Genomic DNA, 15,480 nt, shown 5'->3' with positions numbered 1-15,480 from the left:
TCATATGTCACCCTGAAGCTCAGTGACAATGGACAACTTTCAGATCTTATCTTTCATTGAGGGATGTGCATCTAATCACAGCGGTTTGATAGACATGCACTGTGTGCCACTCTCAGAGGAGGTGGTTTCCTCACAGGTCACTGAAGAGAGTAACCATTCTGAGGATCAATCACAGCTCTGCTAATAAGGAGTTTAATGTGGGGAGGCAGTGTGGAGAATAGAGTTACCTAGCAGATTGACATGCTGATGAGCAGCCGTGACATCCCATCTGCTGCGTCTGAGCACCCCCACTGCAACGCAAAACACACTGACAGATCAATGTATTCCTCATCTGTACCATGTGCCCTGCCGAGACCGCAGACATGCTGATTAAGCCAGATTTTCTGTATTGCATACATTAGACACAGATTGATGAAAAGAGTTCCTTGTGAAAAACTTTGTGACTCACTGAAAGGCTTGAAATGAAACGTATTTCTACAGGTCGACCCCTGCTTTGCAGGTGATGCCTGGGAGCATGTTTGTCTTTTTGCTTACAAAGTATATATTAATCAGAGGCTAGTGAAATGTTTAGGAAATACTCCAACTGTAACATTGAAACTGAACTTGTGCAAGGCATTTTTTGTACTGTGTAACACAACCAGTCCAATAACACAAGTTTGGAATCGCTGCTCATTTTTTATTATTACTACTTTCCTCACTTTAGAACATAGTAAAGTCATCAAAACTATGAAATAACACAAATGGAACTATGGAAATCCTGTAGTGACCAAAAAAGTTAAACAAATCAAAACATATCTTATATTTTAGATTCTTTAAAGTTGTTAAAGAATGTTCCTTTTGTTATGGGTTTATAAAGGGGTTAATTAATGACAAATAAGTAATTTTCAAATGCATTATAAATCGTTTCTATACATAATATGCACAAAAAGGCCAATTTTCATCCAATACTTGCCAAATAGTAAGCATTTTAATTTCCATGTTCTAAATGCTTTATCATTTATTCATTCATGTCACAATGTAGCAAAAATAGGCTATAATAGTGAGATTAAAATGAGGGATTATGTCATTTTGCTACAGTACGCTTTGTGTAAATAAATGTCTGTAATGTCTTGACTCACTTGTTATTGCAATGACTTGTGCTGGCAACTTATTAATGTATTCACTTTACATAGGTACATTTTCATAGGTTACTAATGTTGAATAAGTGTTATTAAGCATTTAGAACATGTGAGGTAAAATGGCTCACTATTTTGCATGTTTTGCACGTAAATCACCCTTTTTATGTATTACTGCTTATTAATGATTTTAATGCATTTGTAAATGACTCATTAGTAATTAATAAACCCCTTTACAATACCTTAACAAAGGAAGCATTAATGTGAAGTGTTTGTAGTTTTTAAGCACATGTATTTTAGATCAAATTTCTTTTAGGATAATTCGGTAAGAAACATTTTCAGTCAAGTGTGTACAAACTTTGACCAGTATTCAAATATACATACAGGTACATAACATTTTTTCTAAAAAATATAAATCAAATAAAAAAATTATAAATGATCTATAATGAAAAGGTGTTTGCAGCCTGTTTCTGCACAAAGCTGGGACCAAAATCCATCTTGTCCTATTTCCTGACCTTTCATGGGACTGAGGAAATCCTTTGGTAATATTGTTTCTCTCCATTTAAAATGAAATTTTGATAGGCCTCTAATGAGAGCCTATTTGAAAGCATTAAAACATTATCAGCATATTATATGAATATTCAGAAGTGTACGCTAATTATATTAGGCTGTGTAAAGTATATCATTAGCAGCTGTCATCTACACCTGCCTATATAACTTCCATCATAGAATGAGCCCCTGATTTATGCAGATTGGATAAAAAGCTCCACACTTGACAGGCATTTTGCAGGTAATTTACTGAGAATAACGGCGTAAATAACCATATTTACACGTTAATTGTACACTAAAACTCATGCACTGTATTCCATGTATTTTGAAGAAATAAAACATCTTTGCATGAGGAACCAGACTGATCAAATAATGTATGCTTTCCGTAGGCCAGAACTTCCTCTCCCAGTGGTCGAAAATACTGTGCAACTGCAAAGCACTACACAAGCACAAGAATTTCTTTGAATGGATGTGATGTGAAAGGCATTAGATTTTTCAAATTTTTGGAAACATTAGCATGGATATTATATTAATATTATCTTAACCCCAACCCTAAACGTAACAATAAAAGTACTGAGACCAAAACAGCATTCTTTCACTTAAAAAATGAACACGCTGCATGGTGGCGCTTGTTCGGCATCCGGCATATTTGGCCACAATTTAGGTGAACAAAAATGTGAAAAAATTAAAATAACATGTCGATTACCAAAGTGATCATGTTGGAGGAACAGACCGATATCTCTCCCAATACCCCAGTCAAACCAAAAATTGAGATGTGTCATGCCAGGTATGACATAAGTGATGCTAAACAACATTCTTCTCATGTGTCATTTGATCGATGGCAATGTGACAAGTTTTAATATGCGGAAATCAGTGTAAATTTGCATTTATTAGTTAACCATTCCTTTACCTTTTAATTGAACAATGCACGGTGGCGAAATTTTTACGGTAAAAGACTGCAAAATGCTACATTAAAAAAACATAAATTCGCTAATGGGTAGTTACCTTAAAATATACAGTAATTTTTTTATATATATATTTAAAAAGACAATACATGTAGTTTTGAGTTTTTAATTTTTTATTTAATAAGTACAATTTTCTGTATAATTAACAGTAAATTATATTATGTTTAACAAGAGAGTACATGTACTTTTTATGGTAAATTATTTTTCAAATTATGGTAAAAAAAAACAATAATCTGGCATTCTCAGAATTCCCTGTGTGACCCATCATATTTCATTATATTTTATGGGAATAGTTATGTTTCATCATATTTTTAATATCAGTTATGTACATTGGGGGGTTCTGTGTTATATTTGATGTAGTTTAGTTAATGTTTATTACATAATTTTTATTTCACATGCGATACCCTGATGGTGTTTAGTGTTTGTGACACTGAGCACTGAGCACTGTCTCTATATGTTTATTGGCCATTGCTCCAGGATGGGCCACTATTGATGAACTTATTGATGTCATCATGTGCCCTTTTGTAATTACTACAGTGATTAACAATACATTATATTTACAGTGTCAGAACATTAATATAACACGTTTATTATTTAATAATATAAACAAATGTAATGCACTGTAACATATACAGGCATCCATCCTGTAAAGACTGAAATGTGGTTACCATATATTTTACGGTGAATTTCTGGCAACCACAGCTGCCAGTTTTTTGTTTTGTATTTTGCAGTGAAGATTATACAAATAAATCTTTACTAAATAATGGCCTGAGGCTCAAACTAAAAGCCACTAGGAATATATTTTTATATTCACGCACACTTACACATTTCACAACCTTTATTATTTTTAACAATTTCTATGTTCTCCCACTCTCAAAGGCTTATTAATGGACTTCATGAATGAATGTCAATGTAAGACTTAGCAGAGGCTGTTCTAGCATTAGTATTCTTCAATAGCTCAATACATTGAATATTTCATGGCCCAATAACCCTGATTTAATCTGCAACAACAGAGCTGGAAGAACTTAAATGAAGTGTTATTGATACGGTACATTCCTCTGACAGAAGTACAAGGTTACTCATCATTACGTTATTTTAAAAAGCCGGAAGAGTGCGGTTATGTCTCAGTGCGCTGGTGCATACTGGCTTAAGCACACCCACAGCAGCACCGCTTCAAGGGCACAAATGAAAGAGGAACACAATTAATTAAGAGTGGAAACCAAAAACAGGAATACGTCAGAAGAGAACATCAACCTCATTGCGAGTACATTTAGAAGTGAATTGGGATTGAAGTAAAAGATGAGAAAGAAACGTATAAAAGACAACCAAACCTTCATATGAAATTATAGAGGAACTGAAGGATGAGGATATCCCCTAAAATACAATTATATTTGTTGAGTCTATGTCTCTTATCTGTGAGCCATCTACACCGATGAGCCAAAACATTATGAGCACTAACAGGTTATGCGATTAATGTTGATCATCTCCTAACAAGGCCATATGTCAAGGTCCGGGTAGTTAGATATTAAGCGAAAAATCAGTTCTCATAGTTAAAGTGTTGAATGCAGAAGAAATGGGCCAGGAGTAAAAACCTGAGCGACTTTGACAAGGGCCAAATTGTTATAGCCAGACAACTGGGTCAGAGCATCTCTGAAAGGGCCAGGCTTGTTTCAGCAGCAGTGAGTATCTACCAAGAGTGGTAAGAGGAGAATCAAACCACAAACCGGCGACAGGGTGTTGGGCACCTAAGGCTCATCAATATGCAAGGGCAACAAATGCTATCCTGTCTGTTCTGAACTGAAAGAAGGTCTACTGTGGCACAAGTCATAGAAAGTTTTAATAACTAAAGGAATGTGTCACAACACACAGTGCATCGCACCCTGCTGTGTATGGGGCTGCGTAGCCATAGACCGATTAGAGTGACTATGATGACACCTGTCCACCATCGAAAGCACCTACAATGGGCACACAAGCATTGTAACTGAATCTTGGAGCAATGGAAGAAGGTTGCCTGGTCTGATAAGTTCTATTTTCTTTTACATCACATGGATGGCTGTGTATGTGTGCACCGTTTACCTGGGGAAGTGCACTGTGGGAAGACGACAAGCGAGTGTAATGCTCTGGGTAATGTTCTGCTGGGAAACCCTGGGTCCGGCCATTCATATGGATGTCAATTTGACATGTGCCACCTTCCTAAACATCGTTGCAGACCAGGTACACCCCTTCATGGCAATGGCATTCCCTGATGGCAGTGGCCTCTTTCAGCAGGATAATTTACCCTGCCACTCTGCACACATTGTTCAGGAATGGTTTGAGGAACATGATGAAGAGTTCAAGGTGTTGATCTGGCCTCAGAATTCCCCAGATCTCAGTCTGATTGAGCATCTGTGGGGTGTGCTGGAATAACAAGTCTGATCCACGGCGGCTCCACCTCGCAGCATTCAGGACTTAGTGTGCATTGGGTATTGGGCATTCCAAATTGGGAGAAAAGGGGAGAAAAAATGGAGGAAGCCACCAGGAGGGTGTACATCCATTTGATTTGTTTCCTGATATATTCTTTTTTTTATCTGAATTGTGCAAAAGATTGTGAGTGATTGAAGGCCACGAAAGTTGCACCTGATCAGGTAAACAAAGGCTGCAAAACTAAGCTGCCTTCCATGTGTCCTTACAACTAAGCCTTGACGGTGCTTGATGACGTGGCAGCCAAGATCCTGCCTAACGAGGCTGCAGCCTTCCAATTGAGAAGCACCGCTACTCTCCAGAACATTTTTATGGTGTTGATTTTGTCATAGACTCGGGAGCATTTGGACTCTGTCTTGACTCAGACTTGAACAAGTGTGGAATTTTGCACTTTTAATAATGAGTACTTTGACTATTCTAGAAAAGCATTGCTCTGACTGACAATATCAGCAGTCATGATGTGTGTCACATATTTCTTTGTAGAATAAGAACAAGTGAGGCCCGATTCATAAATCAATCATTCGTTTCAGTCAGTTCTGCTCAGTGAATTGGCCAAACCAGTTTGTTCAATTTGTTCAGACTGCAATCTCAGTGAATCAATTGCAGCGGTTTCTCACTCAGCAATCAGGATATTTAAGAACATAGGGATCAAACAAATTGAAGTGGATGAAGTGGAATGAATGTTTGGTAACGTTGTCGTGTTTTGTCAGGCCAAGTTAATGTCAAACCAAGTTTACGTCAAGTCTAGTCAATTTCATGTTTTATGTTTCTTCCATGTTTATAGTAGGGCTTATTGGATTTAATGTTTATAAATACATTTGCACTTGGGTTCTTCACGTCATCGTCTTTGTCATTGCCTATGCCAGCAACATTTTTTACAATATCTACCAAACTCCCAATACTATCTTGGACATGGAAAAACTACAGTGCATAGTTGACAAGCTGCTTTGGAACCGATACGTAAGCATTTTCCAGGTCTAGCCAGACTAAGTGGAGGTCTTTCTTGTCTCTTTTGCAGGGCCGCCGCTGGCTAATCTGATGCCCTACGCAGAGCTTTGCGATGCTACACGACCGCTTTCGGGTCCTTCAGTAACATATAACGTGCAAGTAAGGGCAGCTGGTGGAGTTTCAGTTTCCCCCTAGGGTAAAATGGTGCTCTATGCAGACTGCATATTATGCATATAATGTTAGTTGATTCCAGTTCCTTCAGTATAAAGATGGCCACCATCTAAAGATGTGGAAAAGGGTATGCACTGCTTTTTCCAGGCCACTCTCAGAAGTCTCCATAACATTTTAAGAACTTTGGGGCACTTGTTATACAGCCTATATGGTATCCCAATCGGGACAGGGACGGAAGTTGCCCTGGCTCTTTCTACCACCTGCCCGATCAACTCAACTTAAGAGCTACACCAAATTCTATAACTAGTTCCGCTGGCTGTGGGACATATATGGGGGAGCCAAGCGGGGATCTTCGAGCCATAACTCTGTTTATGGGGATCACCAAGTTGCTGTGGTCATGCTGTGGTCATGTGGTCATTAATTTCCGCTTTATCAGCTTTATCAGCTTCCCACTCCTCTTCACCTCCAGCAGGTTTCTGTCTAACTTAAAAGGGTCCTTGTTGAATTTTGCCCTTTAATGCTCAACCGGGCTCTGTATCTTAGTCTGACCTGTTGCTGCAGCGCAAGGTTGTGTCTGGCTGTTCCTGCCACATTTCATCCTTCCTTGAATCTGCAGGCCTTTGTAAGTCATTACCTTCATCCACCCACAACTACATTTCCAAAGGATCCTTTGCTTATTAGCCATGTCAATTCCATTCATGTCTGTAGAGTCTGTCCTAACTGGTTCATCTTCCATCCTGACCACTGGGCTGTTTTCCTTGTATTGTGCTCATTGTTGGTTTAGGTGTCTTCTGTATGAGGACCTGTGGGTAAGATAACTAGTCTGCCCACCCCTGTGCAGACTTTACTGCAGTCACCCATCATTGATGTTTCGTGCCATTAATCCCAGAAACTGGTGGTGGGGCAGTGGACAGGGACATCTCCACCCCCTGCATCTGGACATCGGATCCTTTCCATAGCCTCTTATTCTTGCCTTCCCATCAAGACTTACCTCATTTACAGGTCCTGACATATTTTATTTAAAAAAACCACAAGCCTAAGCAAATACGAAACAATGAATAATTGATATATGAGTGTCAATTTAGTTGTTTACATGGTACATTTAACATGTTCATTAAGATTGCATAGGCCAATATTGCATGACAGTTACACACATTTTACCTCCCAATTTCTCACTTTCACAAAAGATGGTTATTATGATATTCTAATTTCCATAAAGTATTTATACATACAGTAATAGTAGTTCTCATTTTATACTACCTTTCTTTTTCACAGACTGTAATTAAAAAAAAAAATGTATATAGTAAAAAAATCATTATTGAAAACAATGGAAAGGTAAAAGTAAAATATCTAGACGTGTTACGGTAATGAGAATTGTGGGTGAAAATGTGCATAAGTGTCCTAAAAATAAAGTTACAAAGCAAAAAATCATAATTGTTCTACAGATTAATGACCAAATAATTATATGAAATTAGGATCAGAAATAAAAATAATTAAACCAGGATTTCGCCAGAATTAAGGCAAAATAATATGACCAGGACAGGTAACATGAGTTCTGACACATTTTGCCATTACATCAAGCTTGTGAATGGCTAGAATGTACTGTAAGTGAAAATACTCTTAGTGACAGGAACAATCACAGACAATTTCACTCTGCTCCTACCAATTAGCACTCAATTTAGGTGGTTATTGAGCTATTACAGCTGGAGAGGAATTGACCGGTGATGCTAGCTGTGGTTTATTGACCTCCACACTCAGTGAAAGACTTAATACATGAATTCACCGAATTTGTGGTATTTATGACTACAAAATGTGAATGCTTTTTACTGGTTGGTGACTTAAACATCCATGTGTGCTGTCAGTCAAAACCTATAGCAAAGGAGTTCCTCAGCCTTATTGTCCCTTTTAATTTAGTCCAGGCAGATAAAGGACCCCACACACATTCATGGTCATACTCTAGACTTGGTTCTGTCATACAGTTTGTCCAGAAGTCTAGAAGTCTACATTGTTATCCGATCACCTGCCGATATTATTTTATATGTCTCTCCCTATGGTCACTCAAAGAGCAACTCTAGCTGAAGAACAGGTCCGTTATTGCTCTCCTCATGTCTGTGAGGACTTCAATCAGCGTTTTGAATATGACCGGTACATCACTGTCCCTCAAATCTCCGTTACCGGATCTGGATGCTGACAACCACCTCAGGTTGCTAAACTCTGTATGGTTGGATGTTTTAAATGATACTGCACTACTAAAACAATGTAAAGCAAAATGTAGATTTGACTCAACTACATTACTCGCTCTTCTAGATGTGTGCAGAAGAGCTGAGCGAAAATGGAAAAAGGACAAACTTCAAGTTTCTTTCAGAATACTGAAAGACTGCTTATTGGCAAAAGCTTTGGTTTTCTGTTATGACTTCTGTTTTGAACCCCCCATGCTAAACCCTGCTGTTGTACAATACTATGTGAAGGTTTCTTAAGATTTTTTAGTGACAAAATTACTTAAGATAACAGTTAATGCCTTGCGTTGAGGATCAATTAAATTCTATGCAGTCAATAGCCTCATGGGATGCCTTTGACACTATCACATTACAAATAGTTATAGAAATAACTGCCAGTCTTAAACCCTCCTTTTGCCCCCTTTATACTATTCATCCTCGGTACTTCAAACAAAGACTCAGTAGGTCCTGGTCTGGTATCCTTTTTGAATAAATGTCTGTTTACAGGGTCCATCCCGACTCCCTCAAAACTGCAGCTGTGACTCCTTTGCTCAAGAAGCCTTCACTAGATTCATCTGTTTTAAATAATTTCAGACCAATCTCTGTTTTACCCTTTATTTCCAAAATAATGGAATGCAGTTTCAGGTATTAAGAACAACCAAATCTTTGAAACCTTTCAGTCTGGTTTTAAATCTTCACATTGCACAGAATCAGCTCTTCTTTTAAATGTTTTTACTTATATCCTAGTAGCTACATATTAAGGTGATACTGTGATTTTAGTTCTTTTAGATCTGACCTCCAGGCTAGAATCATGTTTGGGCTTAAAAGGTAATGTTCTTAAATTTACCTCTTCTGTGGCCCACCTCACCTGTGGTGTGCCTCAGGGCTCTATTCTTGCACCAGCACTTTTTTCTTTTTACATGCTCCCTCTGGGTTCTATTATCAGAAAGCATGGTATCTCCTATGACTTCTACGCTGATGACACTCAAATCTACATACCGGTTAAACTAAATTGCATGGAGGAAATAAAAGTTTGCCTAGCCAAAAACTTTTTTTTTTAATAAAAATAAGACAGAAGTGATTGTCTTTGGTCCTACAGATAATTTTTATGTCAGTAATGCTGATTGCGGAAATCTCAATGCGTTCCTCTCTCCTCAAGTATGGGTGTCCATTTTGATAGCCAGCTGAAATTTGACAAACATATTAGTGCTGTCATAGGTTCCAGTTTCTTTCAGCTACGTCTACTCTCTAAAGTTTAACCCTTTTTGTATGAGAAAAAGTAAGAGATAGCAGTTCATGCTTTCATCACTTCTTGTCTGGATTACTGTAATTCTCTCTATTGTGGAATTTCCAAATCTCTTATTGCTCGACTTCAATTAGTTAAAAATGCATGCAGCAAAATTTCTAAAAGGAGGTTGGAAGTACGATCACGTTACTCCCATTTCAAAATCACTTCACTGGCTGATGGTACAAGCTAGAATGGATTTTACATTTCTATTGTTTGTTTATAAATCAGTACACAACCAAGCTCCCTGTTACTTTTCAGACTTATTACATCCTTACAATCCATCTAGAAGTCTGAGATCCGGTGATCAATATCTCCTTGATGTCCCTGGCTCTAGGCTAAAGAATAGAGGAGAGAGAGCCTTTTCGGTTGTAGGTCCTATTTTATGGAATATTTTGTATCAGAATCAGATTGTCACCTTCATTATCTGTTTTTAAATCTTCTCTTAAAACTCATCGCTTTTCACTGGCTTTTAAAAGCATGTAATGTCCTGGTCTTAAATTGTTGTGTGTTTTTATAATTTTCTATTGTACAACACATTGATCAACCTTGATGCTGTTTTTAAATGTCCTATATAAATAAAAGAACTTGAAATTGTTATTGACAGATCATTGAAGCATAATCCTGCTCTATAAATCTCCAGAATATTTATCTATTTGTTTGACATTTTTTCCTGAAAGAAATTGCCAAGGATCCAAAACAAATAGACCACTGACACACAGCAAAAAAACAATGATCCTTCATTTCTCAATAATAAAAAGAAAAGTTTATTACACAATAGTGCATGTGTAATCCTGATAGATTTTTGTAAAGGTCAAAACATTAGCAGATCTTGATGTTTACCAGATGACACTCCTTGACAATGGAAAGAGGCCAAATCAATGTAAGCTTGAGAAATACCAGACTGTAAAGCTTGCCTCCCTGGTAAATGTTCTGGCATGTCCAGTCCTTAGAAATGTAGAGTCTGGCAGATTTACCGCATCAATATTTTGCTAAATCACCATTGCCTGCTTGAGAGAAACTTTTGGATGCAATATGCTGGCTAGGTTTTCATTAGTGTTTGCTAAATAATCAGTTAGGTTCTGTAATGTCTTTACGTTACACTATATATCCAGAGAGATCTATAACCTCCCCTGGCACCAAGCAAAAGTTCACATTTTCAAATTAGAGAGCTTTACAAGTCGCACCTCCCATTTCTATTGATTTTTCCTGCTCTAACAGGTGAGAAAAAGACCACTGGGTCAGTTCCAACATCTTACAAACATTTCTTGAAAATATTGGGTTGCAAAGTGTGGTCTATGATGAAAAAAAAAACAAATATAATTGCACTGAGGCTGGCATTTGGGCACAATTTTTCAACTTTTCAAACTGAGACACATAGTTGCTTGGAAAATGTCTTGGTTATGTACATAAACTTTGTTCCCTGTGACGAAGGGAAGGAGACATTGCATTTGCTAATGCATATGGGGAGTGTCCTTCCACACAACCTAGTTGAAACATCTCTACAATAAAGTCAATATTCTAATATTGTCTATGGTGTTTGAGTCCTGCCCTTTTAAAGGTGAAGCTATTCCATATAAAAGCAGGCACACAAACACTATTCCTCAGAATTGTTTGACTGATAGACAACGAGCACATCATTCACACCTCAACAGAACTCTGAGTCTTGTAGTGCGGCCAGCGTTCGCAGTGTCTCGTTCCCTTCATCTCAGGGAACCGACTTTACGTAACCGAGGCGATCCTTCACGACACAAGTACAATTGACATTGCCGCACTACATGACAAAACCTTCCAGAGAGGAAACATGATGTCGCAGTCCCATGGGATGGCAACTGACCTAAGTATGCCGAATCTGAGTGACACTCATGTTGGACCAGGAGGGGAGGACTCAGAATCAATATATAAACTATAGTCATATAGTATGAATTAACCCCTTAATGAACCCAGTCGGGAAGGTAGTTTATTTATAATGAGTGCTTGTGACTTTATGGTAAATTACAACAGCCTGTTGTGTAAAATGATGGGGAGCCTGTACTTAAAGAAAGGGGCATAAATATATGTGTGGCAGGGCTGAGGGCGGGGCCGGGTCGTGATTCTACACACCCGGTCCCTTATCAGGCTAATCAAGCCTCCGAGAGGGATAAAGGCCGACTGCGGAGGATTGTGCGGGAGACACACACATATGACGGACATGTGGAGATGGGAGAGGACATGTCCGTCATATATGTGTGTCTCACATTTTACTGGGTCTGTGCCATGTGAAAGACATTGATCAGTGAACACATTCCATTTTAGCACATAAAGGCATCTCGTGAATAGCGCTCTGGCCTATTAAATGGTGTTCATGACTGAATGTGTCAGTTTTGGTGTGTTTAGCACACTCCGTTTAAAGGCCACACATGCAGGCTTCACAGTTCTGGCTAGGGATTCCAATTTCCTATGGAGGCCCGTCCAGTATTTCTACCATCTCCATTAACCAGGACTGATTGGGCCATTTCGGTGCAATTAAAAGAACTGTTTCCATGTCCACTTTGACTTTGCTGATGACAGAATGAAGGAGGCACACTGGGGGAAGTGCATACTTGCATTTCGCCGGCCGTTCACGGGCCAGCGTGACATGGCGACATTTATACGCCACTACGGTTGTGTTATCTGAACGAATCAGAATGTGGTGATTCACAATATCGAAATGAAAAGCTCTCAAAGCTAGAAAGACAGCTAGTAGCTCTAGGCATTTGACATGTCACGGCTTTTTCACACTTGTCTCCAAGTGTCAAAAGTTGGATGTCCATTACACACTGCACTCCAAACTCTGTTGGATGCATTTGTGGTCAGCACTTTCTTTCAGAAACTTGACACAGCAAAACACCTTGTTGGTAGATGGCTGGTGCTGTCCATGGTGCTAGAGCAGCCAGACAGTGGCAAGTTATCACGATGCACATGAAAATGAAATAACTTCAGTGGTAATGTTTTTTTCAGTTTGAACTGAAACAGACACAGAAGAATGGTCTGTACATGCTCGTTCATGAGGTGCGCATACTGGCTGTGGAAAGTGTTCTTTTTGATAAGTTGGTATTAGACCAGACATTCCATATAGCAAAGCAGCAAGTATCTGTGTTTGCTCAGTAGTGACTCTGATTGGCTCATAATAACCAATCGCTGAGGTGATTCAAAACACACACCATGGGGCAAGTGCAGCATCTATACATTTCTTGAACGTGCAGGGAGCCAGAGACAGACTAAAATGAAGGACTTTAAAGTGATCCGCAGTTCCCTCGAATGCAAATCTAAAAAGCCATCTGTAACGTGGTGCAATTGTTACATGAAATATGCATCATTCAGATCTAATGACGCAAAGCAGTCCTGAGGACGGATGTGTGATAAGAGCTGTTTCTGAGTTAACATTTTGTATCGGGTGTAGCAAGCGTGCGATTCAAGTGTCTCAGAACTACAATGGGCCAAGGCCCGCCATCCTTCTCCAGAATGAGGAAATAACGGCTGTAAATCCTGCTGCGTGTCGCAATCTGTGCACGCAACACCGGCATATCGTGGGGTCGGACCACAGATTGTGCTCCATCATTGTAAACACCAGCTCTGACATGCCCATGAGGACTTGCCATGCATTTGTGCAGTGGGACAGCAGGCTTATTCATTCATATGAAACAACCTCTATCGCGTTCTTTGCAAGAAGGTTGTGTATTTCAGCACATAACATGGCACATCTTTGAAACCGTGAAAGACAGAACACTGTTGAGTTCTGAAAGATGTTGCGCATAATGTGAGGCTTTGAAGAGGGAAAGCTCTTTTTTTAAAAGTGTGAGAGTCTTGTTCATGTGCAATGATCAATGGTCAATCTTTTTGCAATCTTGGTAATTCATTACAAGATATAATGTGCCTATCACCATTGGGAAGCGATTGTGCAAAACATGTGGGCTTGAAGTGGAAAATCCCTTTATTGAAAAAGTGTGAGCATCTTGTGCGAGTGCTGAACTCTTATTACAATCTTTTCATATTTCATGTACTCTTCATATTAGCACTAATCAATCCTATTCACAGAGCCTCCGAAAAGGCCGGCTGGAGACACCGGAGCATCAACTAGAGCGGCTTTTCCTAAGTCACGCATTTCTGTGAGGGTCAGTCAGATGTGACGATCCAAAAACACCAGGTTAATTGACCTCATTGACTTGCTAATGGCCTGTGCAGTGAATTTTGTGACTCAAAGCACTAAGTCAACGGAGTTCAGAGCAGAGCTCTTTGAACGTCTCTGGTTTGTAGCCTTGCTCAGCCATTTGTTTGAGGAGCTTAGCTTGGAAAACTTGAAGCATCATCATCGCGTGGAGTGCTGAACCAGTTTGGCCCACTGAGTATGCGTTTCCAGTCAGTCTGGACGTTAGTGGACACGGCTTAGAAAGATGAACATGGCGTGAGTTCCACGCCCTGCTACTAGCCAGGCAGAGATGTGCTACTAACACCTCTTTCGGGGGGGGGGTTAGTTGGGCATAAACGTTTTCTTCCACGTGATCCTCATTAGAGAGGATGTAATCCCTGTGCAGGTGAATAGAGTGCATGCCAGGATTTTGACAGTTCATTATAAACTTCAGGGAAGAACGGGGAACATCTATGGGATGCGGTTGCTTTACTGTGTCCGAACTGCAGGAACCATTCATCAAGTCAAGATTGTGTATCGAGCTCTTCAACCGCCCTTGATAGGATGCAAAGCATCTCCTTGTCAGTGGTGCATAAACGCTCCTCCCTCGCTAGGGAAGGGGTGGTAGCATCATCCACTGACTACTTGCCTGATGCAGGTAGAGACCCCATCCCCAGCATCAGAACCACCGAATGAGACGAGGCTGTGTGCTCCTGCGGAAGTCCAGAGTTTGTCACCCACATAATGTATCAGCCCAGATGCATTACAAGGAAATTGAGGACCACCTCAAATTCATCCTGCTCGACCTCACGGATCTACCGTGCCTCCTTGTGCGATCCCTCAGTGTCACAGAAGAGGCAGGTGAGAGGGCGCAGGATGCTGAATCATCCCTCAGAACGAGGGCGATTCGCAAGCGAAGCATCTTGAGACTCATGCCCTCACAGTGAGGGCAGTTTGTTTTCATGAGAACTAACTCTGCATGGGCTGATCTGACAGTGGGATGTGCCTCTCGCACAAGGAACACTTACAGAACGTCATCTTTAGACCCGAACACGTAAGCGACGATACTGTATATATACTGTATATATATATATGTGTGTGTGTGTGTGTGTGTGTGTGTGTGTGTGTGTGTGTGTGCACAATATAACAATATACAATTGCTTATAAGTATACGCAAGTCCTGCCGAAGCGCTGTGGGTAATCAGGATACTGAAGTGGCCCATTCACCAGCGAACCATCAAGTGGTGAAGAGGAGTAATGTTCACCGGAACACTGCAGGGGAGCGGAGAGTCTTCTTGTTGCCGTGAAGATCCCACCCGCTGAGTCGTGTAGTCGAAGTGAAGCAGTAGAGGGCTCTAGACAAGAAATTAATCTCTGTCTTGAAGGAAGAAAATTCTAAGTGTAGTGAGACAGACCAATGTCTTGTAGCAGTTTCCCCCTTCCTAATGTTGTAATTTGTGTATAACCGTGATTTTCCCAGTTATGCATAATATTAACGTTTAATGCGATTTGTATTATGCGGCGTGCATAAGAACCGCGCATCTGTCTGTTTCATTATATCCCGCCCCTTAGTATTCGGTGGTTTTGTTTATAGCCTATCAGCGTGCATTCGTGGGGTATATTA

The 15,480-nt window shown here is 39.8% G+C and overlaps 1 pseudogene; it reads right to left on the bottom strand.

Annotated features, from left to right (window-relative positions):
- Positions 1-14,599, bottom strand: part of LOC127619668 (glycoprotein-N-acetylgalactosamine 3-beta-galactosyltransferase 1-like) — a 44,444-nt pseudogene extending 29,845 nt beyond the window's left edge.
- Positions 14,600-15,480: the final 881 nt, after the last annotated feature.

This window comes from Xyrauchen texanus, chromosome 26 (assembly GCF_025860055.1).
Source record: "Xyrauchen texanus isolate HMW12.3.18 chromosome 26, RBS_HiC_50CHRs, whole genome shotgun sequence".
In the NCBI taxonomy this organism is placed as follows: Eukaryota; Metazoa; Chordata; class Actinopteri; order Cypriniformes; family Catostomidae; genus Xyrauchen; species Xyrauchen texanus.
The sequence above is the reverse complement of the archived record's forward strand: the minus strand, read 5'-3'. Positions and strand labels throughout refer to the sequence as shown.